A 23,974-nucleotide genomic window follows, 5' to 3' on the forward strand; every position below is an offset into this window, starting at 1 on the left:
ATGTCAGGAGCAGGAAGAAACTGTTAAATGGCACCAAATGCCCGGGCGGGGTGTTTGTCTGCCCATGTGCTGCCTGTCTTCCTCAATCCATCATCAGAAAGGACAAGCCACCTCAGGAGGCATGAATGTCCTAAGTCAGGAGGATGGGGGGGCCTGCCTTCCCCGACTGCCTGCGGCAATAGCATGCCCGCCCTAAACTGTCAGTTTAGGGGCTTCGCTCTCATCTGGCTGCTGTCAATGGGAGATCCAGAAATAGCAGCACACAAGGACCTTGGCCTTCAGACCCTGCCGATGATTTGGGCAATGCTCACTCACACCGGAGGGAAGGGATGATAATTTGGTACAGGGACATGGACACAACTGTCTCCTCTCAATCTTTTGTTCAATAAATAGTTCTAATTTTATGAATTAATCCATGAACCAGCTAGTCAACTCTTGGTTTTAAAAACAACAACAACAACAAAACCTCTCCATTACGTACTTTATATTAAACACGGGGAGTGGAAATTGAAAGCTGCAGAAGTAACACACAAAACCTAGCTGTTCCAAAAATAAGCAAAATTTACAAAGAAAAAGGTGGTTAAAAAATGCTTAAAATCCAACCCCACGACTGAAAATGTGGGGCCAGTAAAAAAGCAGAAAGATTCCAAATGAAATGAAAGGAAAACAGGGAGTCTATCACTGTCCACATTCTCTGCGGAGGAGTCCAAGCTGGGGCAAGACCAGGAGATGCTCTCCAAGGGAAAGGTGTTGCTCCCACAAGCTGACTGCTCCCCCCACCGGGGCAACAAGTCCATTGGAGAGAAGAGGAAACTGCTTGCACAAGGGAATCCTCTCCCTAAAGAACGAGACAGAAAAACAACAAACTTCTCCTCGTTCTCTCAGAGAACAGGGCACAGAAGCATCCAATCACCTGTAAACAAGCAGATCACCAGATGGCCACAGAAAAGAACTACACCTCCAAAAAAGGTTCTTCATATATGTTAACATATTCTCATCATCTATATTCTTCTGTTGCACTTCGGCTCAAAAGCATGGACTTTGTTCTCTTTCCAGTGAATTCCTGAATATGGTAACAGGGTAGGCAGCAAAGGGAAACATGAAGAGAGTATATTTAATCATACCTCATAGTGGTGATTCAATTATCTCAGGTAGTTGGTTTACTCAGATTACTTCCAGTGTGCATTTCAAAAGCTAGCCCCATTGTACTATTTTATTCTTTAGGCCCATGTGATTTTTTTTTTTTTTTTGCTTTATTTTAATTAAGAGACTTTATTTTTTTGAGCAGGTTTAGGGTTATAAATTGAGCAGAAAGGACAGGAAGTACCTACCTGTTTCCTCTCCCTCCCTCCACCCTTAGTTTCCCAGTTATTAACATCTCACACTGGTATGGTACGTTTGTTACAACTGATGAACTAATATTGATACATTACTATTAACATAGTTAACATAAGAGTTCACTTTGTGGGGGCGCTTGAGTGGCTCAATCAGTGAAGCATTTGACCTGAGGTCAGAATCTCGGGAGTCCAGGGATTGAATCCTGCACTGGGGGCTCCCCGCTCAGCAAGGAGTCTGCTTCTCCCTCTGCCCCTCATCCCATTTGTGCTATCTCTCTCATTCTCTCTCTCAAATTAATCAATAAAATCTTTTATAAAAAAGGTGTTTTGTGTTACACAGTTATGTGGGTTTTGTCAAATGTGTAATGTCATACATCCATTATTACAGCAATTTTACTGCCCTAAAAATCCACTTTACTCCCCCCTAATTATTCCTCCCCCATCCCCATCCCCATCCTCTAGCAACCACTGATCTTTTTTTCTCTTGGTTTAAATTATGATCAAATATGCATAATATAAAATTTATAATCTTAATAATTTTAAGTGTACAGGTCAGGAGTGTTAAGTACATTCACCTTGTTGTGCAATCAATCTCCAGAATACATCCATCTATTGAAGGACATTTGGTTACTTCCAGTTTTTGGCAATTATGAATGAAGCTGCTATGATAGTTGTGCACAAGTTTTGTACAGACATAAGTTGTCAACTCATACCTAGCAGCACAATTGCTGTGTCATTTGATACGACTCAGTTTAGCTTTGTAAGAAACTGCCAGACTGTCTTCCATAGTGGTTGTACCATTTTACATTCCTGCCAGCAATGTGTGAGAGTCCCTGTTGCCCCACAACCTTGATATAGCCTTTGGCATTGTGAGCATTTTATATCTGAGTCATTCTGATAGGTATGTGATGGTATCTCTGCTATTTGAATTTGCAATTCATAATTATGTATTATATTGCACAAGTGGCTTTTCATATACTTAATCTCTATCTTCATATCTTCCATGGTGAGCTGTCATTTCAGATAGATCATTTCCCACTTTTCATTGGATTGTTTGTTTTCTTATGGTTGAGTTTTTAGAGTTCTTTGTATACTGTAGATACAAGTCCTTTATCAGATATATGTTTTGCAAATATTTTCCCCTAGCATGCGGCTTGTCTTTTCATTCTCTTAAGAATGCTGTCTTGCAGAACAGAAGTTTTAACTTTAATGAAGACCAACTTACCAATCTTTCACTTCATGGATCATGCTTTTGTTAATGTTATCTAAAAAGGCATCATCAAATCCAAGGTTACCCAAATTTTCTCCTATTCTAGGAGTTTTATAGCTTTGCATTTTACATCTAGGTCTATGACCATTGTGACTTAATTATTATGAAAGGTATAATGTCAGGGTCTAGATTCATTTTCTGGCATGTGGATGTCCAATTGCTCCAGCACCATTTATTGAAAAGACTCATGTGTTTCATAAAGTTCCTTCAACTTTTTCTGCTTCAAATGTCGACTGAATAAGATGTTTCAGTCCAGTCTGGATCGTGGATCTCTATATCATTTTGATACTGTACACAAAGAGGGGCCTTTCTAGTAATAAGAATGTATGGGTCAGTCACAGACAAGGGTAAACAAAAATATTATTGCCCATTTCAGATAAAGTATTAAGAATCTTTAAGAATTCAATATTTTTAAACTAAGATATCTAAGCTTTCCTATTAATTTTTAAGTCTTCTTGCCAAAAACCACAATAAATTACAGTTTGGAAAAATTTGCAATGTCTATGCTATTTCAGTAATAGACAAAATATACAATCAAGAACTTTTTTTCTATATGTTGGCAAATCGAACTCCAATAAAATATATATATATGCATATATATTTTTTATACATACATATATACATAGAAGAACTTTTTTTCATTAAAAACTTCATTGAGGGGCAGCCTGGGTGGCTCAGCAGTTTACCACTGCCTTCAGCCCAGGGTGTGATCCTGGAGACCTGGGATCAAGTCCCACGTCAGACTCCCTGCATGGAGCCTCCTTCTCCCTCTGCCTGTGTCTCTGCCTCTCTCTCTCTCTCTCTCTCTCTCTCTCTCTGTGTGTGTGTGTCTCATGAATAAATCGATTAAAAAAAAAAAAAACATTGAGCAAGAGGCACCTGGATGGTGCAGTCAGTTAAGCATACGGTTTCCACTTTTGGTGATCACATGGTCCTGAGATAGAGCCCCAAGTCAGACTCTACCCTCCATAGGGAGTCTACTTGAGATTCTCTCTCCCTCTCCTTCTGTCCCTCCTCCCTCCCACACTAGCTTACTCTCTGAAATAAATACATCTTTAAAAAAAGATTTTACTTATTTATTCATGAGAGACACAGAGAGGCAGAGACATAGGCAGAGGGAAAAGTAGGCTTCCTGTGGGGAACCTGATGCGAGACTTGATCCCAGGACCCTGGGATTACAACCTGAGCCAAAGGTAGATGCTTAACCATCGAGCCATCCAGGTGCCCTGATAAATACATCCTCAAAAAATAAGAATTTCATTAAGCAAAGCAATCACTGGTTTCAGACACACTGAATGGTAGGTTTTAAAACATTTTAAAAAATATTTTATTTATTTATTCATGAGAGACACAGAGAGAGAGAGAGGCAGGGACATAGGCAGAGGGAGAAGCAGGCTCCATGCAGGGAGCCCGATGCAGGACTTGACCCTGGGTCCCCAGGATCATACCCTGGGCTGAAGGCAGTGCCAAACCGTTGAGCCACCCGGCTGCCCATGTTTTAAAACATTTTTTATCCTTTTATTTATAAAAAGGCATAAAGCTAATTTAAGGAGATTGAAATCCACCTTTTATTCCATGAATATCATAGAAACTTAGCTTACAAAACATTTCGACATAGCTACCAATACCAATGGTACTCTAGATGTGGTACACAGACTACTAGCATCACTTGGGAATTGGTTAGAAATGCAAATTATTAATTCCCACCCTAACTTTGGGGATGGGTCTGGCAATTTCTGTTTTAACAAATATTCCTGATAATTCTGCTGTACTCTAAAGTTTGAGAACATCTGATCTATTCTATATGACCAGCTCCACCACCCTTTGAAGTCAAAGAAATGTGTGCTGTGATCATTACTTGTCAGATTTCAATCTATTAAGAGACGGGCTTTAAGAGGCTTCCTCAAGAAATTTAAGATGGGAAAAAAAAAAAGAAATTTAAGATGGAACTACCCTACATTCCAGTAATCGCACTACTGGGCACTTACTCAAAAAATACAAAAACATTAATTCAAAGGGAATGTTGTTCCCCTATCTTTATTGCAGCATTGTTTACAATAGCCAAACTGTAGAAGCAGCCCAGTGCCCATCAAATGATGAATGAATAAAGAAAATGTGAGACAGATTTCATTTATAGATAGATAGATAAATAGATAGATAGATAGGGATAGAGAATATAATACTAAGTGAAATAAGTCAGAGAAAGACAAACACCATCTGATTTCACTCAGATGTGGAATTTAAGAAGCAAAATGGATGAACATAGAAGAAAAAAGACAGAGAGAGAAGCAAACCAGAAAACTGTCAACTATAGAGAACAAACTGATGGTTGCCAGAGAAGAGACAAGCGGGAGGTTAGGGGAAATGGGATAAGGGATTAAAGTGTACATTTATCATGATGAAAAAAAAAAAAACAAAATTAAAAAAAGAAAAAAAAAAGATCCTATAGGGAGGCTAGGAATAAAGAAACAGCAGTGCCACCTCCCTCGTCAGGACAGGGAGACATTTCTGGTACCATGACAGAGCTGTTGAGACCTGCCTCCTGCTTCAGACTCCCACTAACTCACAGCCAAGTGCTATGCAGAGGAGGTTCTAGTGTGAACAAACAAAGACCATGTCACTAACAACAACTATGGCCACCAACACTGCCAATTTGGATCCCCTCTAAGAAAAGTGATAGCAGAAGGAAGAAGGCAGCCCTCACGTAGGCACATGGGGCAGCCATGGAGGAAGCAGGGGTATCCAGAAGGGCCAGGCCCAGGGACGTGCAGGTGGATAGAGGACACTGCCTGCCTCTCTGCAGCCTCCAGGCTTCCCTCTCCTCAACTCGCCTCACTCTCAGCACTGGCCTCCTCCTGTGTCCTTGGAGCTCCCTCCCTCCGCATCTCTTGGCCTCTGTACTCTGGGTTTCTCTCCCACCTGTGCTCTTTGCCCCACATTCCACATAAGTCAGCCCTTTCTTCCTTCTGGTCTCAGATGGATGTCAGGTCCTCAAAGACCCCAGATGTGGTTTGATGCCCCATCCCATGCTCTCAGATGTGTCCAAGATGCCTCGCCCACAGACTGTATACTCTGTAAGGACAGGACTTGGGCTTGCACAGCTTATTATCAGTATGTGCAGGATGCAGGAGGGGACAAGAATGCATTACTGTTAATGTGAACATAACCCCAGCCTAAAATCTGGGTGTATGTTTACAAAAGAAACTCAAGCCTTCCAGTACATTCCATTCCCTGCTTCCAGGCTCACCAAGAACAGTGTGATTTAATGGGTTCCCTACAGAGCTACCAACAAAGAAAGGCTGTCCTGACTAAAGGCTGTGGGTGCCCAATTCTTTTAAGTGGGCCTGACTTTCACATTATAAGTAATAAAATACCAATATGACTCCAGTTTGGGAGACTCAATCTTGGTGAACGGACAAAACTGACTTCTTCTTCTCCAAAGACCAAAGACTCTGGATCTTAGCAACTTCATAAAGGAGACACCGCCCTCTCCAGCTTATCTGGGCAGCTAAACAGTATATTCCCTTACAATGTCACTCACTAAATGGACTTTTAATTTCCGCAGGCGTTATAAATCCAGAAGAGAACAGCACCATGGACTAGTCTTTATCTATGTTATATAGTGAATTATTATTGGTCTGACAGCCAAAATGAGCAGGATTCCAGTAGCAAAGAAGAAAGCTCATGCATTTATTGCCTCTGAGACTAGATGGTTGGTATTAGCCTTGTGCTTTTAAAACTATACAACAACCAAGGTACATTTTAGCATTCTCCCACTAAAGTGGCTGTAAGTTTTACTTCACAGGCTTTCTCAAATTTTTTTTTTTTTTTAATGATTAGATGTGATCTAATCAAAAGGAAACCAAAGCTTAACCATTCCGATATAATAGGTGGATCATGAGGCAATTTCATTTCCAAACACTAAGGATTTTCTTTGAATTGTGGACATGGTTACACGATTAGAATTGAAACATGATTAAATCTTAGGCATGCAAAGTGCATGTGATACTGAACTACACCCTAATAAATAGTGGCAAATGAGGTTGCTGATTTAACATCAGATTTCATATAATTAAATTAAAAACTGACTTTAATTTTAATTAAATACTTGCTGGGTTTCACTTAAAAACATAACATTTCTGTAAAATTACTCCAAAGTTTAGCCATATAAGTATTCGAAGAGTTTTAGGGAGAAACACATTTTTTTTCTATTTAACTACTTTAATATGACAGAAGAGTCACACCTGTTTAAAAGAGTCGACAGAGGTTTTAGGGAGACATATTTGCTGAAAGGAAGCAAACACATACTGAATATAACAATCAATACAGCGATAGGCCTCTTGTTCAACCCGAAAGAATGATTAGTTCTTTTAGTTAACTGGAACTTTAAAATTCAAAAGGGAATTTTAAAATAATAAATTAATTAAACAATTTATTTTGAACTGTAATGATGTAAATGTACATAATTCTCTCATTTCATGTATGGCCAGTCTTTTCTTAGAGTGTAGGTCTGCTGATCAGAGGTCCCATTCCTTTGGTTTGCATCAACCTCACCTACTTATGCTTTTTCTCCAACTTCTGGATTAGATTTCCTCCAATCCCTTTGTAATTTTTTTCAACTGACTTGCTTACCTTAATGCAATAGCATTATTTTCTTTTTCTTTTTCTGAAGCAGCTCACCTTTAGTGTTTCCAGAAAATTCATTTAAATTTTTGTAGGACAACCCCCTCTCTCCATCCCCGACTCAATTTCACCAATTTTCTTGGTAGGGTAATTTTGCAAACGAATTAAATTGCAAACACAATTGGCATAAATAGGGTTGAGGACATATACAGATGACTCTTCTAGGCAGACAATGCTATTGCGCATAGCTTGGGGTGGACATTAGGTAGGATGTTTTACTGAATTAAAAGAGAGTATTAGTTGGTCAACTGTGTTATTTTTATTTTTATTTATTTATCTATTTATTTTTTAACTGTGTTATTTTTAAATGTTTCCACAGTAAATAAAGATTTTCTGATTTGGAAATAAAATAAGTAAAAGTGTACTTCATGCTAAGAAAGGATTATCCAGTATAGAACTATCGAAATTTATAAAAACAAGTAACAGGGTATTTGTTTTAAAAAGCCATTCCTTACTTTGTAAAAGAATTCATCTCATAGCCTCTTTAGTAAGTACAAACCCCAAAATGTTATAAAATATTCTATTTATGGCATTTCAATTAATATGCAACATTTAAAAGAAAAACATTCTTATTATAATAAGTTACATTAGCATACAGGAAGTCTGTTTAAAAACAAATTCCTACACAAATTACTATGTTTAAATATGCACTGAAAATTTATGGTTATTACAAGTTTTCTTGCCATTTAGCTTTTTAAAACTTGATTTCATCAATATTAAATTGTTTTAATAACAGAATATTTTGAAAATAATCCATAGATTATCCATTCATAAGCTGTGTCTACATATACAAAAAAAATGGAAAAAAGAAAAAGACAATCTGAGTAAAAATGTAAAACTTTTCTTTGGGCTGTAAAAAAAAGCCTCGATTATTTTAAATTGCATATTTGCTTTACTATTTAAAGAAACAGTAATTTGGATTTCATGGTTCATTGAAATAACCTGAAAAACATGGATTCACACTAAAAATAAAGATCATAAAAAATCATAGCTTTGAATCTTAAGAAACAGAGGTTTTCCAATCATAGCATTTATTTCATGCTATGTCCATAAAAGTTTTATTTTACAAAGTATTGTACAAAATACAAAATAAAAGTATTTTACAAAGTAAGGAAAAATAAAGCACAAATAATCGAAAGGGAATATCCAGCCAATAACCCATGAGGGGACACATGTTTTCGCTGTCATGAACACCCCCATCTCATGATTTTGTAAAAGAATCTGTCTTTGCTCTTGCAACAGAGCATAAAGAATACCTAGTTTAAGAGAAGAATATATTTAAATTTTATAAAATACTATAATAAATATATTCCTAAATATTGTAAAAAAATAAGTTTTATCAAATCAGCAAGTGAAGCTCATTCTCCATATACTAGCATCCCAAATATGGAAAGTATATTAATATCTCATTATTAGATGATAAATTATACAAAGATGGAAGGTTTTTTTTTTAAGTGATAAAACATGAAATGAGAAGCAATTTCTGAAGCCTTTCTCTTTCAAATGCTGTCAGGTTGATGTGGCCACAGGTAATTAAGCAGAAGGGTAAAAATCACCCACAGATTTTATGATAATGTTCACATAAGTACACCAAATGACCGCATACTATGGCTTCTCAGAAATAAATTCAACGTTTAAACACTGTTATCCAGACCTGATGCTGCAATGAAATAAGAAGTACAAACTGGAAAAAGAAAAAATACAAAACAGGAGCTCATTGCTGTCTTTTATTTCCCACACTGTGGAATAATTTTTTCCATTCCCAAGATGATTTAAGTTGACAAATTGGTTCTTCTGGTTGCCTAGCTTCCTGACCTCGAAAAGTCCATTTTCCAACTCCTGTCTTATCCAGCTGTTGACAGGCTAATGCCACCAACCAATGTAATAAAAGCTCCAAGGGGTTTAGGATTAGGATAGGGAATTGTAACAACAGTAGAATAATTAGATGTGAAGTCTGCCCAACTTTTAAGACCTGATCTTATCTCTAAAAGAGAACAAATAGAAAAAAAAGAGAGAGAGAGAGAGAACAAATAGTTCTCTGGAAGGAGGTTAATGTATATTCCATTTCTCCCAGGGTGTAACACAGTGGAGCACTGCTCTAGGAAAAACAAAAACAAAAAACAAAAAAAACCTGGTAGCTCTTCTTACCTAAAACACTTCTCGAAAGTCGATACAATTTAAAGGCACTCTCTACTCTGATACAATTTTTCTTAGAAACAAATGTCCAATTTTCTTTTCTTCACAGAGCTACAAGTCAATAAGCCTCATACAGCTACTTGCTTTCAGATTCTAAGATATTTGGGGCAATGTCTGCCATGGATGCAGACAGAAAAATGGGTAGTTGAGAAACCAGATGTCTGCCCGTCCATATGCATCTTACACAGACAGCGCCCAGGGCGGTCCACATCCCATAATACCCAAGGACATAGGTCAGACCTGCACCCACCTTAGATCATTTACTGACCTACCAAAGGCTCAGTTTCCTCATCTGTAAAGTGGGGTATTATCTACAATAGTACTCACGGATGGGTGGGGAGAGGCGTTAGAATGTCTGTAAAGCACAATACCTGAACTAGAGCAAGTACTCAATAAAATGTTCACCTATTTTTTTACTGCCCTATTCTCAGACCCTAATTGAAGCCTATAAATGAAAGTCTCCCATTTTAAAATTACCTTTGATTAATCATTATGTTCTCAGTATCATATCAAATCCTGTAAGAAAGAGTAGTGATTACAGTTATCCATCCAATACAGAAATACAGCTCTGGGTAATTACCCTCTACTTAGGATTCATGCTATCCCTCTGGTTTTATGTATGGGGTATGATTAAACTATATCCATTTCTGTTATTAATATCTGGAAGATATGTACGTCTTATTGAGAGAAACAGTCTGTTGTTAATGTGACAGCAATCATATCTTGATATATTATGCAGTTTTGATTAAGGCTTTTCTTCTTTCTTTCTGTCCTGATAGTATGGAATATTTATGATCACATTTATAACAATCCACCAAGAGTAATTAGAAAAAATCAAATGTAAAACTTAAATACATACACATAATAAGCACATACTTATTTAGTATATAATACAAAAAAGCAAATCTACTGGCTGAAATAAAACTTTTTTTCTATTTTTATTTTTTGTATATTTTTTATTGGAGTTCTATTTGCCAACATATAATGTAACACCCAGTGCTCATCCTGTCAAGTGCCCCCCTCAGTGCCCATCACTCAGTCACCCCATCCCCCTGCCCACCTCCCCTTCCACTACCCCTTGTTCGTTTCCCAGAGTTAGGAGTCTCTCATGGTTTGTCACCTTCTCTGATTTTTCCCACTCATTTTCTCTCCTTTCCCTTACAATCCCTTTCACTATTTTTTATATTCCCCATATGAGTGAAACTGTGGAAGGAGGCTTGGTGTCCATCGAAAGATGAATGGATAAAGAAGATATATATATATCTCATACTCAGCACTGTACATGGAAAAACAGGGAATTCAGAAAAACTCAAGATGAGCCCTGCTCTCAAGGCACTTAAAATCTGGCAAGCAAATGGGAGCATCTATTAAAATGAACAGAAAGTGCTCGAGACGATGACAATAGGTCCCTAGAGAGGGAAGGCATACCATACACTGGCTGGAACAGATGAGGATATGTTCCATGAAAGGGCCAGGACCAGCAGCCCCAGACGGGACACACAGGGCCATGATCAGGTTTGCTGTGGGATGAAGAGAGAGGCCTAAGAAAACAGATCATGGTTTGCATGTTCTTACAAGTTATTTCCACCTCATTGAAACACATACACACACACCTTCCAACTGTTTTAGCCGATTCATGCTTTATTCTGGCATATGTTTATTACATCATTGACAATGAATTTGTTTTATAAATGCCCTAACCTCCAAAAGACTGTAGCTATAAGCTTTTATTGGCATTGAGTCAAGGCTTTGGAACCCACATTCCTAGGTGCCCTAAAGTGACAACTAAATATGCAATTTTCTCAACTAAGAGTTAGGAATCCTTCTAATCAATCCAGCCATCCTACAATGTATTAAGGTTTTGATGGAAATGACTCTAGCTTTAAAGTCGAAAGGCCAGACTCCACCAGCAATTCTACCATTATTCTAGGTCATTTGCTTCCTTTTTCAGAGACATGCTTGTCTCCCTGCAGGTAGTTCTAGTGGAGTTGCCACCATGTGTCCCTCCCCCATCACATCCTCAGAAATGGGGACGTGATCTAAAATTATGATACCTGTCCCCTGGCCACAGCAATGAGAGCTTCACATGACCCAAAGCAGGAAAATCAGGTTGTTTCCTGTTATTTTCAATGCTGCCACAATATACAGGAGAAAACTCTGCTCTTTTCTTATTGGGATGGCTAATCTGGAATAGGCTCCCTTGCTACTCTTAATAAAATTCTTAACTGCCTCAGGGACCTGGTAGAGAAAACACAAAGCAGATGCACAATTGTATACTAGCTTGTAATCTTCTTTTGCCATTGCAGGAGAGAAAGGAGAAACACTGACAGAAAAGCCAAGCCAAGTGTCTTGGCCATTCTAATGAGGCACCAAATCCACTCCTAGACTTCTCAGTCGTATCAATCAATCAATCTCTCTTTCTCTCTCTCTCTTTCTCTCTCTCTCTCTCTCTCTCTCTCTCTTTTAAGGTTGCTTAAACTAGTTTCAACTGGGGATTCTGGCCTTGCACCTGAGGGCATCCTAACACACAACAACTTTGAAATTAAACTTCTTCAAAGCTCAGTTTTCCTCATTATCACAAAATTCCTCCCACTAAGATACTCTCTAAAGCTCCTTTCATACAATCATTTGTTTCAAATTATGTAATTATCCTATACTTTAGAATGGTATAAGTATTTTTAACTAATTCTTTCAACTGGACACTGGGGAAAAAGCTGCTTTCTGCAGCAAGTTCTGATTTTCCAACTGCCTGTGTATACGGCTACACAGAAGAGAGACCCCCCAAATGCCAGTTGTTGATATAATGATGTAATATTTTTCTTGACCTTCTAAGATAGCTCATTTTAAGGATTAGTCTCCTTTCTTAGGGCAATATCTGTTCCTGCCAATTATTCTTCCATTCTCTCATTCATCTTTCACTATAGACCACTGTATCTACCGCCACTATTCACCCCAAATAAATTACCCAGAAAAGACTAGTTATTAATTTCCATTGAAAGACTTAATAACTTGTATGTGGTTACAAGTCAAATAAAACATAGTAACAAAGCTCTAATCCACCCATTAACATGTGGCAACATTCTCAGGTTAAGTTAGCAAGCACTGATATATTCTAACTGGAAAAGAAAACTAATGTAAAGACAATCTATTTGTTCATGGGAAATGAGTCAATGGAAACAACAACATAAGGACAGGATTTGCTTGCTCAACATACATAAGAACTAAAAGCACTTAGAATAGTGAAAGTCAATCAAATTAGAAAAAAAATGCTTTGAAAGTGGAAATGAGATACCCAGTTTACATGGATCACCTGGAAACCAAGAAAATTTATTACAAGTTAAGTTTATTTAAGAAGATCAACTTTTCTACTGTGAGAAAAGAGTTTATAATGATCATTGCCTGTGGAAGAATTTAATATTTAATTGAATTTAGAAGTGTTATTAATGAAATCTGTCTTGTACCAAGTGATTAAATCTAAAGAAAATCATTTTCTAAAAGACTATGAGAATTTCATATGCATTATGGACTACATAAATTATTGCTGAATCAAGAGAAAAAAATTAATACTTGGCAGACACAAGCATATCTGTTAATAAATCTAAAATTAACATAAGAATCAGCCTAATAATACTCAAATAACAAATGGATTAAAACTACGATTCTAATTTAAATAACTTAATACTGTAATGTAGCACTTTGTGATTTTTTTTTTCCTCCAAGGACAGTCTACATAACATTCTCAACCAATGAAAATGAAGTTAAAATCATTAAAAGACTGGAATAGACATAAAACGTAGATTCTTACAAGCACTACCACTAGACCAAAGTTTAGGAAATTATAAGCCACTGAGAAGTTTATACAACACAGGGTCGGCAGAAACATGGATAGTTCTCAGACTTTGAAACTTAACTGTAGGGATCCCTGGGTGGCGCAGCGGTTTGGCGCCTGCCTTTGGCCCAGGGCGCGATCCTAGAGACCCGGGATCGAATCCCACGTCGGGCTCCCAGTGCATGGAGCCTGCTTCTCCCTCTGCCTGTGTCTCTGCCTCTCTCTCTCTCTCTCTCTGTGTGACTATCATAAATAAATAAAAAAATTTAAAAAAAAAGAAACTTAACTGTAGTCATATGGTATCTTTCTCCATTCCCGAAAACTTGAACCTTAGACCAAAATAATAAGTATACACTTAAAAATGAAACAATTAGATTAATCACATAAAGTCAGAATTGTTAATCTGCAACTTCTGTCTTCCAAAAGAGTTTCTGCTTATACATGCAATGTTCTTCATGAGATATTTACTCTGGACCTTGTTCTACTAATCCGGCTTTGCTGTGTCTCTCCAATAAATGTGATTAACTGGGTGTTTAGAGGTGGGAAAGAGGAAACAAATATCCTGTGAAGTTTTAACTAATAATATTTAGTTTTATTTAGTTGACTTTTTTTTTCTCATCTTCAAATCAGAGCTGAAATGGGTAAAAGACATTTTAGCATTAATAAATGTGTAAAGAACTTTAAATACATATTCTGGTAAAAGCAAAAAAAGTCCTTCAGGCTTAAATTACTACCAAAACCTTATTTGATGGCGAGGTGGCCAAAATATAAAATTATATTTTTTAATACTGATCTGGTTCACTTATGGAATCATGTATCACATTAATGCAAAGCACAGAAAAGTTTCAAAAGTAGTAAATGCATTCCCTTGTATGAAGCTCTATGACACACAGTGTTTAATATTTGCACTCAAGTCCAAAACCATAATGGCATTTTCAACAAGTTCATCTTGCTTATTAATGCCCTAATTCCCTTCTGAGATTTTTAAAATATGTACTTATTTGATAAGAACTCCTATATTCCCCCCAAAGAAACTTTAATGGAGTAGAAGAGAGAAAAAGTTCTTCAGATTTCTCCAGCTGTACACAGTACCTCCTGCCTCCGAAGGCCCTCAGCAGGTAGCAGGCCTTCTGTCCCAAATGGACATTGTTATGAGCAGCTCCTGTTCCCTCTGAGGCTGCAAGAACCTCAAGAAAATGCAAACCTTTCATTCATGTTAGCCCCACTACTGCCTGGTAAAGGGATTCTCAACTCTGAGATACACAGTGTTTTTGCATCCTTGAGGGAATACATAAAATGAATATAAACATGACAGGGAAGATTGGTTGTACTTGAAAATACATGGCATCATAGAATGATGATGTAATGATCAATTCCATTCATTGATTTGAAAATGATTTTAACCTTCCAGCAAAACACAGTCTTGGGAGAACCAAATGAGGCTTCAACTGAGCCATCTCCTTAGAGCAAGCTACCTCCTCCACCTGGACTACTCATTTGTCCAGGCTGTCACCCAGCCAACTGACAATGCCTACTATACTCTTGAGTCCTGCAGACATTCATGGGTATACAAAGAAGAACCTGTTATAACCAAGGTCCCAGCTCGTAAAGACCAATTGCTCTCATTCTAAATGTGAGGCACCCAGGCAAAAGCTTTTGAAAGGCTCTCTTTCTCATGTGACTACACAGTCAGAAAATAGAAGTTGTCCGGTGTGCACAGTCTCCAACATTCTCTTCTTTGCCATTCCTACCTCTCTCTAAACAAATGGAAGCCAAATGAGTCATTAACCATAAATAAACTGAGTAATTAATCTTAACCAAATGGGTAACTCTTATCAAATTTAGTTGAAGTGGACATTCTATGGGTTTTACAGTACCTTAGAGCTCTCTGAACACTGTAATATATCCCCTGTTAATTTAGTAGAACTGCCTCAGCAAGGAAGCCACAGACAGGCAAATGCAACTTCTGGTTAGTCCCCAGGGGCTCCCTTCTGTCTCCAGTGGCTTTTCTAGGATCGTTTAGGAATTAACTTGTCTGTGCTCAAGCGTTTCCACCATATTTGGGCCCAGTGTTATGGAACATCAAATAATCAAAGCTACTTAAATTTTAAAAGAATGTTCACAAGTTTATTATTTATTCAGCGGATAAATAATTTATCAGTCCTTTACAATGTACAAAATTCTCTACAGTCTTAAAATATACTTTGCTAGAAAAGACATATAAAAATAAGTATGACATAAGACAATGTATGATAAATGAAAAGTCAAGAAGGAGTCCAAAGAGTCGAAAAAGGGAAGGTCACTTCTTTATGAATAATAAAAGCTAGCATTTATTGAGTGTTTACTATATATTAAGCATAGAGTACCATGCTAAGCACTTTACACAAAATATTAGTGCATTAAATCATCAAGTACTACTTATCTGGTGGGAGGTCAGACAGGAAGAAAATGAGATTTGAGCCCTGCTCTGTAAAATTGCCTTAGCCATTAAAGTCAGAATAACTTTAACTACTGGAATATTTTTAAAATGTTGATTTAAAAAAAAAACCAGAAAGTTCATTTTATTTGTTTCCATAATTTTATAAAAATGTTTAAAACCCTAACATGTATGAAATATTCACTCCAATATTCCCGGAGCATATATATCAAATATATTGCAAAATTTTAGAGGACTCAATGCAAATGTAACAGTTTTTTTTCTTTTTAATTAAAGATTTTAAGTAAAAATACTCATTTTTCCCTGGAATCCTAAAAACACCCTATTAGCGTCCTATTAAGACCAATTTAGCTTTTATATATATTTTTTTTAAAAAAAAAAAGTGGAATAAGACATATGCCTATGTGGTACATTAATAATGCATTGTTTATTATCTTAGAGGCATTTAATATGAAAATAATACATTCTAATTTATTATATGCATGTTATTTCTTGTTCAAGTAAATAATTCATACAATTCCCATGCTAATTGAGATCATTTGAAATATGAAACTTAGAGCTGTTTCAGTAAGTAAGCTGGGTAAACATAACGTATAAGGTGATAAGTAGGAATACAACAATCAAAAAGGAAACAAAAATAAATCCATCATCAAGGAGTTTTCAAGGATAACAAGGAAAAAGTTTCACAAATAGCTTATGCAAGGCCCAATGGGATTGATGCTGTGTAAGTGGTAGCAGAACTCAGGAGAAACAGATACAATTTTATCAGAAAGAATGTAAGACATTTTTCTCTGGATGACGATTGAGTTGGGCATTACAGATAAGGCACAGGCCTTTCATAAGCAAAAATGAGGAGAGAGATTTCCTGCATCTACTGCCCTTAGTCAAGGCAAAGGCAGACAAGGCAAAAACCTGAAGGGAGGTAAACACTCAGGTATGGGGGGGGAGGGGTTCCTGTGAATGTCCTAACAGTAATGGCCTGAATTCAGCAGGGAACCAGGCCCTAAAGAGAAGACCAAAGGCCATGATAAGAAGCTAGAACTTTGTTTTATTGGTCTACATTTCTCAAATTGGAGAGGGGAGATAGGAAGAGGGAGACAGGGGAAACAGATGTAGCGGCAAACAAAATGAGAATAAAATCCTATTCTTTACAAAGGTGGAAACGTTCTCATGGAAGACAGACATCTAAAACACAAAAAATAAATAAAAACATGATATGGTGACATATAAGGGTAGATATTTTAATGTGGATTGACATTGGGCCAGAAGAAATTGGAAGAAGCCATAAAGGATATGGAGAGTGTGTATCTCAGGCAGGGAACAGCAAGGTAAGTTTGAAGGATGAAGTGTGTGAGGATGTGCAAGGTATAGTAGGACCATGTGATGGAGAAGAGAAGAAGAGCTATACAGTAGAGAAAAAATCAGAGGAGTGTTGGGAGCAGGTCATATAGCACCTGTGAGGCCTTGACAAGGATTCTGTATTTTGCCAAGTGAAATGTGAAATCATTGAAGGTACCATGACCAGATTCGTATTTTGAACGTATCTCAGTAGACCATCATAGGACAACATGGAAAGCAGGAAGGTCAGTTCCTAATGCAATAATCCAGGAGAAGAATCACGCCAAGAAGACCTAACTGATGGCAGGGAAGGTGGCTGGGAATATTCTGAAGGTTGAATCACCTGGGTTTTGCTAACAGGTTGAAGGCGGGTATGAGAGAAACAAAGGGAGCAAGGATGACTTCAAGTTACTTAGCCTGAGAACCAGAAAAAAGGTATTGTTATTTACTGAGATGGGAAAGAAGCAGGACAACCATTTGGAAAGAAAGATGGGAGAATCAGGAGTTCCAGGTGAGTGGTCCTGCTCACTCTGGTAGGATCCCATAAAGAGCAGGTCAGATCTGTCAAACTCCAGTGCCCAAATGCTCTACTCAGCTTTGATGGAGGCTGAGATGCAGGAACAGATGGGTGACAACATGAGGAATTCTGAGCAGAGCAAAGGGAAGATGGGAGAGTTGACAAGAAAGGGAAAGTCAAGTTGAAGGGAAAGTAGCATACCAGGAATGAGGGAGAAGAAGTCTTCTGGGGACTCACAGAAACCAGAAAAGATGTGGACTGTTTGCTGAATGATTCTCCTATAGAAACCACCAGAGAGGAATGAAAGGAAGAACAAGAACATGGATAATGCTGCTCAAATAGAACATGTTCATGAAATAAATGATGGAGGACAAGTTTCAGCAAGTAATGGTTGCACCATCTGAACTGCTTTGAATTCAGCAGCAATATTCCTCTTTCCAGGAGGCACTTGGAATGTCGTTTTTACAACAATGTCTCATTAGGACAACAACTAAAAAGCCAACTTACCTCTATAGAGAGGAAGCGTTCATGATAAAGACTCCCCCTTGGTTATGCGCCACATTACGTAGCATTCTGAATTGAATGAAGAAGAGGAACGCACTGCTGCTTTGAGAGAATTATTGCCCTCCCATTCTTCCATTTCCAAGTGCTGTCTCAACACCACTGCCGTAATGACATGCTGTAGTGCGATGCATCGGTGGCTAATCCTGAGGATTCTCTATTATCTCCTGCTTTAGGATGTGCAGCATCAGAAATCTGACGGATTAATGAAAGACTGTTAATGCTAATTGCTGACATAAGACTATTTAGGGCACTGAGGCAATCGCTGAATTTTTTTAGATGTTTTCACAGCTTTTCAGAGCACTGTACTAATCAGTCATGCTAATTCCAACAGTAAACAGCACACAGCTTTGGTGAGAGACCATTAAAACTCTCTTTTATCATTTCATCTCTGTAACTCCTTCCCAAACACCATCCTTAAATCCAGATCATTTGCCTTAGATCATTTATCTGCTGTATTCACCCTATCCAGACTTCAGACACAGTTGATGGCTAGATTTTACACGTTCCTAATTAGAACAGATGTGGCCACCCTGGCTTAGACACACCTCAGCAAAGTGAACCAGATGCTCTGCTCATGGAAGGGCCATCAAGTGCTGACACACTTAAGTTTCTTAGAGATGATTGGTGCCACTGAAGACCTAGCGGCCACCCAAATGTTAATAGTATAGCACAGTGAATGGAAACACAGCCCTTGGAATTAAATATGAGCTCCAGTTATAATTATGACCATTATTATCAGTGCAACTTTTAAGCCAATTACACCACCTCTCTGAGCTCCATTTTGCTCTTCTATAAAAATGAGGTTGTCACTTCATGCCTTTGCATATAAAATGTCTAGTAGAGAACTGCCAGAAAAATGGAACAGGCCACTGATTCAGAAAACACTGGTCTGGTTCCTACCAGAAGTGTGTCACTACAGAGGAAATGGATACACTGGTCAAACAGCTTGATGACAACTGGCCATTGACATCATCCCCGTTCCATACATAACCAACCTTCTAACTTGGCTTCCCTTTAGATTGTTTAGATCTGGGTACAATGTGCCTTTCACAGAATGCTTTGTCACATTCTCACTGTAAACTGATAGATTAGCATTTGACATTTGGATTTTTATACATATGCACCTTGTGCTTTTGTTTAACTGGAGTACAATCAGCACAGGATATATTGACAATCAAATTTCATTAACATCCAGAACCTGGAGGACATTATGCTAAATGAAATAAGCCAGACACAGAAAGACAAAGACTGTATGATCTCACTGATACATGGAATCTAAAAAAGTCAAACTCACAGAGGCAGAGAGGAGAACAGTGGTTGCCAGAAGCTGGAGTTGGGGGGACGGGGGTGGCGGGAAATGGAGAGGTACTGGTCAAAGGGTACAAAATTTTGGTTATTCAAGATGAATAAGCTACAGAAATCTAATGCACAGCATGACTATAGTTCATAATACTGTACTGTACACTTGAAATTTGTTGAGAATAGATCTTAAATGTTCACCCCACAGAAAAAAAAATAACTATGTGAGGTGATAGATGCATTATAATTAGCTTGATTGTGGTCATCATGTCACAATGTACATGTATATGCATGCTTTAAATACATACAATGTTTGTCAATTATACCTTAATAATAAAACTGGAAAAAAATTCATTACGACCCACAGCTACTATTACTACCTCACCCTTGACAGATATGTGGCACTAGAACAATCACCAGGAAAAGTCTAGACATGGGAGAAGGGAAAGGTGTCAGGGAAATCACCCATCTATCTAGGAAACAGTTCTGTATCTCAGGACCATTATCTAACTCCCAAACTAGACTCTCAGTAATCCTCAGAAGCACCCCAATGAATCCCCTGGTGTATCATGAAATTTAAAAGTTGGCCTTGTGTTAGTTAACTCTCTGTCCATCTGAATACAAATGTTCTCTTACAGCCAAGTTAATAGGAAGAAATATATCTTATCACAGTTACTAAAGTTGAAAATCACTGCTGTAGAAAATCAAGTTTATTGATTATTTTTAAAAGGAAGAGTCAAAACAAAGAAGGAAATTAGCACAGGTTTTGATGAGGCTCGGTTATATTTTCTCAGTGGGATTCAGTTTCAATTTAAAGCTGAAAGGACTCCCAGCTTAGAGATATTGGGTGATTTGGTTAAAATTCCAGAGGATTGGATTCAAGATTACTTTGTAATCTCATGACTTTAAAACCTTCTTAATTAAAGACTTACATTTGTTTTAAATGAAATGGGACAGGGACTTACAGACCAGAAAAGCAAATCAGTGTGAGGGAAAAGGTTCTGAATGGTGGTCCCTGAGGCTCCCAAATTTAATGTGATACTCAATTTAAGAGGAAATTCAGGTCCTGGATGTGGGTCCCCCTTCATGCAGCCTGTGAAACGGGCTGACCTCAGGCCCCCCAGCACAGATCCACTGGCTCGCATTAGTGCTGCAGCATACATCTGGAACCATTCTCCTCTTCCTAGATAAGGCAAAATGTGGTGTTAACGATGTTTCTATCTTATCTCGAGGAGAGAAAAACAAAGCCTTAGGTTCAAAAAAAAAAAAAAGTGCCTTCATGAGGACTCACTTGTGTACAAGCTCGGCCATGGAAATCCATCATCCTCTCAAGGATTTCTTCAGAGTTCACGATAGAAAACATTTTTAAAATAACAAAGATGAAACTTTAAAAGCATCACTCCAATTTTTTTCTTTAATCCCCTCACATGCCAACTCTAAAATAAATCAGCAAACAAGCCACAAGTCTGTTCCATTTTGTTAAATGTTCCAAAACTCCCTTCCACATTTTCTGCAAGCAACTGTCCTACTTCTCTGTTGCTCTTCACAACCCCATTTCTCAGGAGAATGGTATGCCAATCACCATAGGTCCCTCGCCCCTGAAGTGACTACAAGCCCCCAGCACACATCGGGTGCCCAACCAAGTCCCTGGTGGCTCCAGGCCAGGTGCCAAAGGCTGTTCTTCTTAAGCTCTGTCTTCCCTCCTGTCTGGACCACCTGACCATCTTGGAAGGCCCTCACTTCCCAGGGCTTCCTGTGTTTCTTCCTCCTCCACCAGGTGTCCAGTGTCAGGAGGGTCTGCACTCCTCCCTGGATCCTCTTCTAGCTCTCTTCTTGCTCTCTAGATATTTCATCCATCCCCTGGCTTCAGTAGCCTGGCCTCCTCTTCGGCCCACCTCGGCCATCTCCACAACTTAACTCCCACACATTCAAAACATCCCCACAGCCCTGGTTGTCCTCCTGTGTTCCCTTGGTGAGTAAATGGCATCTCCCTCCAACCTCAATTTTCCCCTTTCCCTCACCTATTTTATCCAATCTATCATCTAGCCTTGCTGATTTTAGCTCCCAAATACCTCACCCTGTTGTCACTTACCCAGAATACTGACATAGTCCATGAACCCATTTACCACCACCCATACTTGCTCTCTCCACCACATTTCTAAATCCATTATCTTTACAACCTGAGTGATCTTTAAAAACATTATGTGTATTTGTGTGGGAATGTGCATACACACACACAAACACACACACACACACACACACACACAATTGTGTTAGTCCGTGTTGCTCTTGGCTCAAGTAGTTTCCAACTGTACCTGAGATACTTCACATGGTTTAGAAGACTCTCCCATTTCTGGTCCCCACCTACATCTCTACTCTTTCTAATAAACCTTACCCTATTCTCTCTGTGTTACAGACATGTTGGCCTTACAGTTTCTAAAACATTCTATACACCCTGCTCAAAAAAATGTCTTTTGTACACTGGTGCCCTCTGCTAAACCACTACCACCACCACCACTTCTACCCTGAAAATGGATCATCTATACTGTTGATTAAAAATCTGGATGATCAGGCCTCAGCCTAAACCTAAAGAATTAAAACATCTCAGAGTAGACCAATACATCCTTCCAACAATGACCACATGATTCTGTTAAGTAGGTTTGGGGACCTAATATAAATAATTATCCCTCCAAACACTTGACTGACCCCTCCTGATCATATCCATGGGGCCAAGATCACCATTAATGAGGCAATCCACTCATACAGACAGGTTCGACAGCTTTTCCTTATACTGGCCTGAAACTTGTGCCCCAGAACTTTCTACCCATTGGTCTACTTCATTAATTCGTTAAAATCTCCTCATAGGACATGTTGACATCCCACCATCTAAATGTTTCCCCTCTGAAGCTGCTTCCATGCATCTACTATTTTTTTAAGACTTTAAATTTCTAGAGCACTTTTAGGTTCATAGCAATTTGAGGGGAGGTTTCTGAAATTTCCCATGTACCCCCCTCTGCCAACTGGATACCCAGTATCAACATCCTCCACCAATATCAGACATTTGTTGCAACTGATAATTTACAGGTGCACTATTATTGCCCAGAGTCCATAGTCCACCGCCATTTTGAAGTGTAGTTCCTAAAGCCAAATTTCAATGGTTCCAGGCCAATTCTTCATTGAAGCTAACTTAGTGGTTCTCTCTCAACAGCACACTGGTCATGAAACCAGTAGTGGGGAAAATGGATATGCACTGGAAACCTAGCCTGTCACTTAGGAAGGCTCAAGATTGCAAGCCACACCAAGTCTCTGCTTCCTAATTTGCTAAATTGAAATAGCAACAGTGTCTTCCTCTTTGGGCCAATATAAAGATTAAAATAGCTCATGCATGGATAGCACAGAGCTTGGTGCCTGTCACACAGAAATGTACATAAATAGATGTGAGCTCCCTGAAGACAGAGCTTTATGACAATTTTGTTTAGCACTGCCAGCATTCAGAATACTGCTTAACCCAGAGTGGGCATTCAATTATTTGTTGAATGACTGAATCATTAACAGTGGTGGGCAAAAGCAGAATTTAAAATAAGAAAATACAGGATCCCTGGGTGGCTCAGTGGTTTAGCACCTGCCTTCGGCCCAGGGCGTGATCCTGGAGTCTCAGGATCGAGTCCCACATCAGGCTCCCCACCTATGTCTCTGTCTCTCTCTCTGTGTCTCTCACAAATAAATAAATAAAATCTTTAAAAAATAATAATAAAATAAGAAAATATTTGATTTTGAAGATAGCTAAAAAAAAAAAAGAAAAAACTAAGATGGAAAGGAATTCCAATTTAGTTTTCCTTTTAAAGTATATTCTTTAGATGACCCTTAAAATGCCAACCAATGGTTTTGACCAATCATATAGTGATTTAAATGTTTCATTCCTTTAAATAAAATCGAATAAGAAATGTATGATTTAGAATCAAGACTTTGTACCCTATTCGCAATTTTTAGGAAACTGTATTATCTTTTTCCAATCTCATTTCAAAGACAGTATCTACCATGCAACAATAGTACACTAGGGAGTAACAGAAATGCATTAAATCGGTTGCATTAAGTCAAATCATTAAACTACTTAACAATTTTTGTTTCTGAATTATTTTAATTCATTAATATTAAAGTGAAACATGGTGAATGTCTCAGACATTTAAAAAACCCAATCTAGTATACAGAAACCCAATAGTGGCTCATAGAATATGTACCCCGACATACATATTTCTTATATAACTATGGAAATATATACCTTGTATATATTTGTCACATGGCCATTTGAAAATTCTCAAAAATCTTTTAGAAAAAAAAATAGCTGTTTTTTTGTTTTTTTTTTTTTCCCAAAAGGAGAGCTACCCACACTAGGATTTCCATTTCCACAGGGCCTCTTACTAGTAACAAATGGAACTCTGCTCAAGCATGGCCACAAGTAACATGCTTCCTAACTAACCTCTACTGCTGGTTTCTGTGCTGGTCC

At 38.1% G+C, this 23,974-nt stretch overlaps 1 protein-coding gene across 11 annotated transcripts in view; it reads right to left on the reverse strand.

The window, feature by feature from the left end:
- PTPRM (protein tyrosine phosphatase receptor type M) overlaps positions 1–23,974 on the reverse strand; it is a 777,617-nt gene that overhangs the window by 691,943 nt on the left and 61,700 nt on the right. The window contains exon 1 of one of the 11 annotated variants that reach the window (XM_072734919.1): positions 18,115–18,363. The exons of the other annotated variants lie outside the window; for them this stretch is intronic. The gene's annotated coding sequence lies outside the window, so the exon portion shown is untranslated. Of the gene's footprint in view, positions 1–18,114; positions 18,364–23,974 lie in introns of those variants that run through there. 11 annotated transcript variants of the gene reach the window in all.

Source organism: Vulpes vulpes, chromosome 13, assembly GCF_048418805.1.
Source record: "Vulpes vulpes isolate BD-2025 chromosome 13, VulVul3, whole genome shotgun sequence".
Lineage (NCBI taxonomy): Eukaryota > Metazoa > Chordata > Mammalia > Carnivora > Canidae > Vulpes > Vulpes vulpes.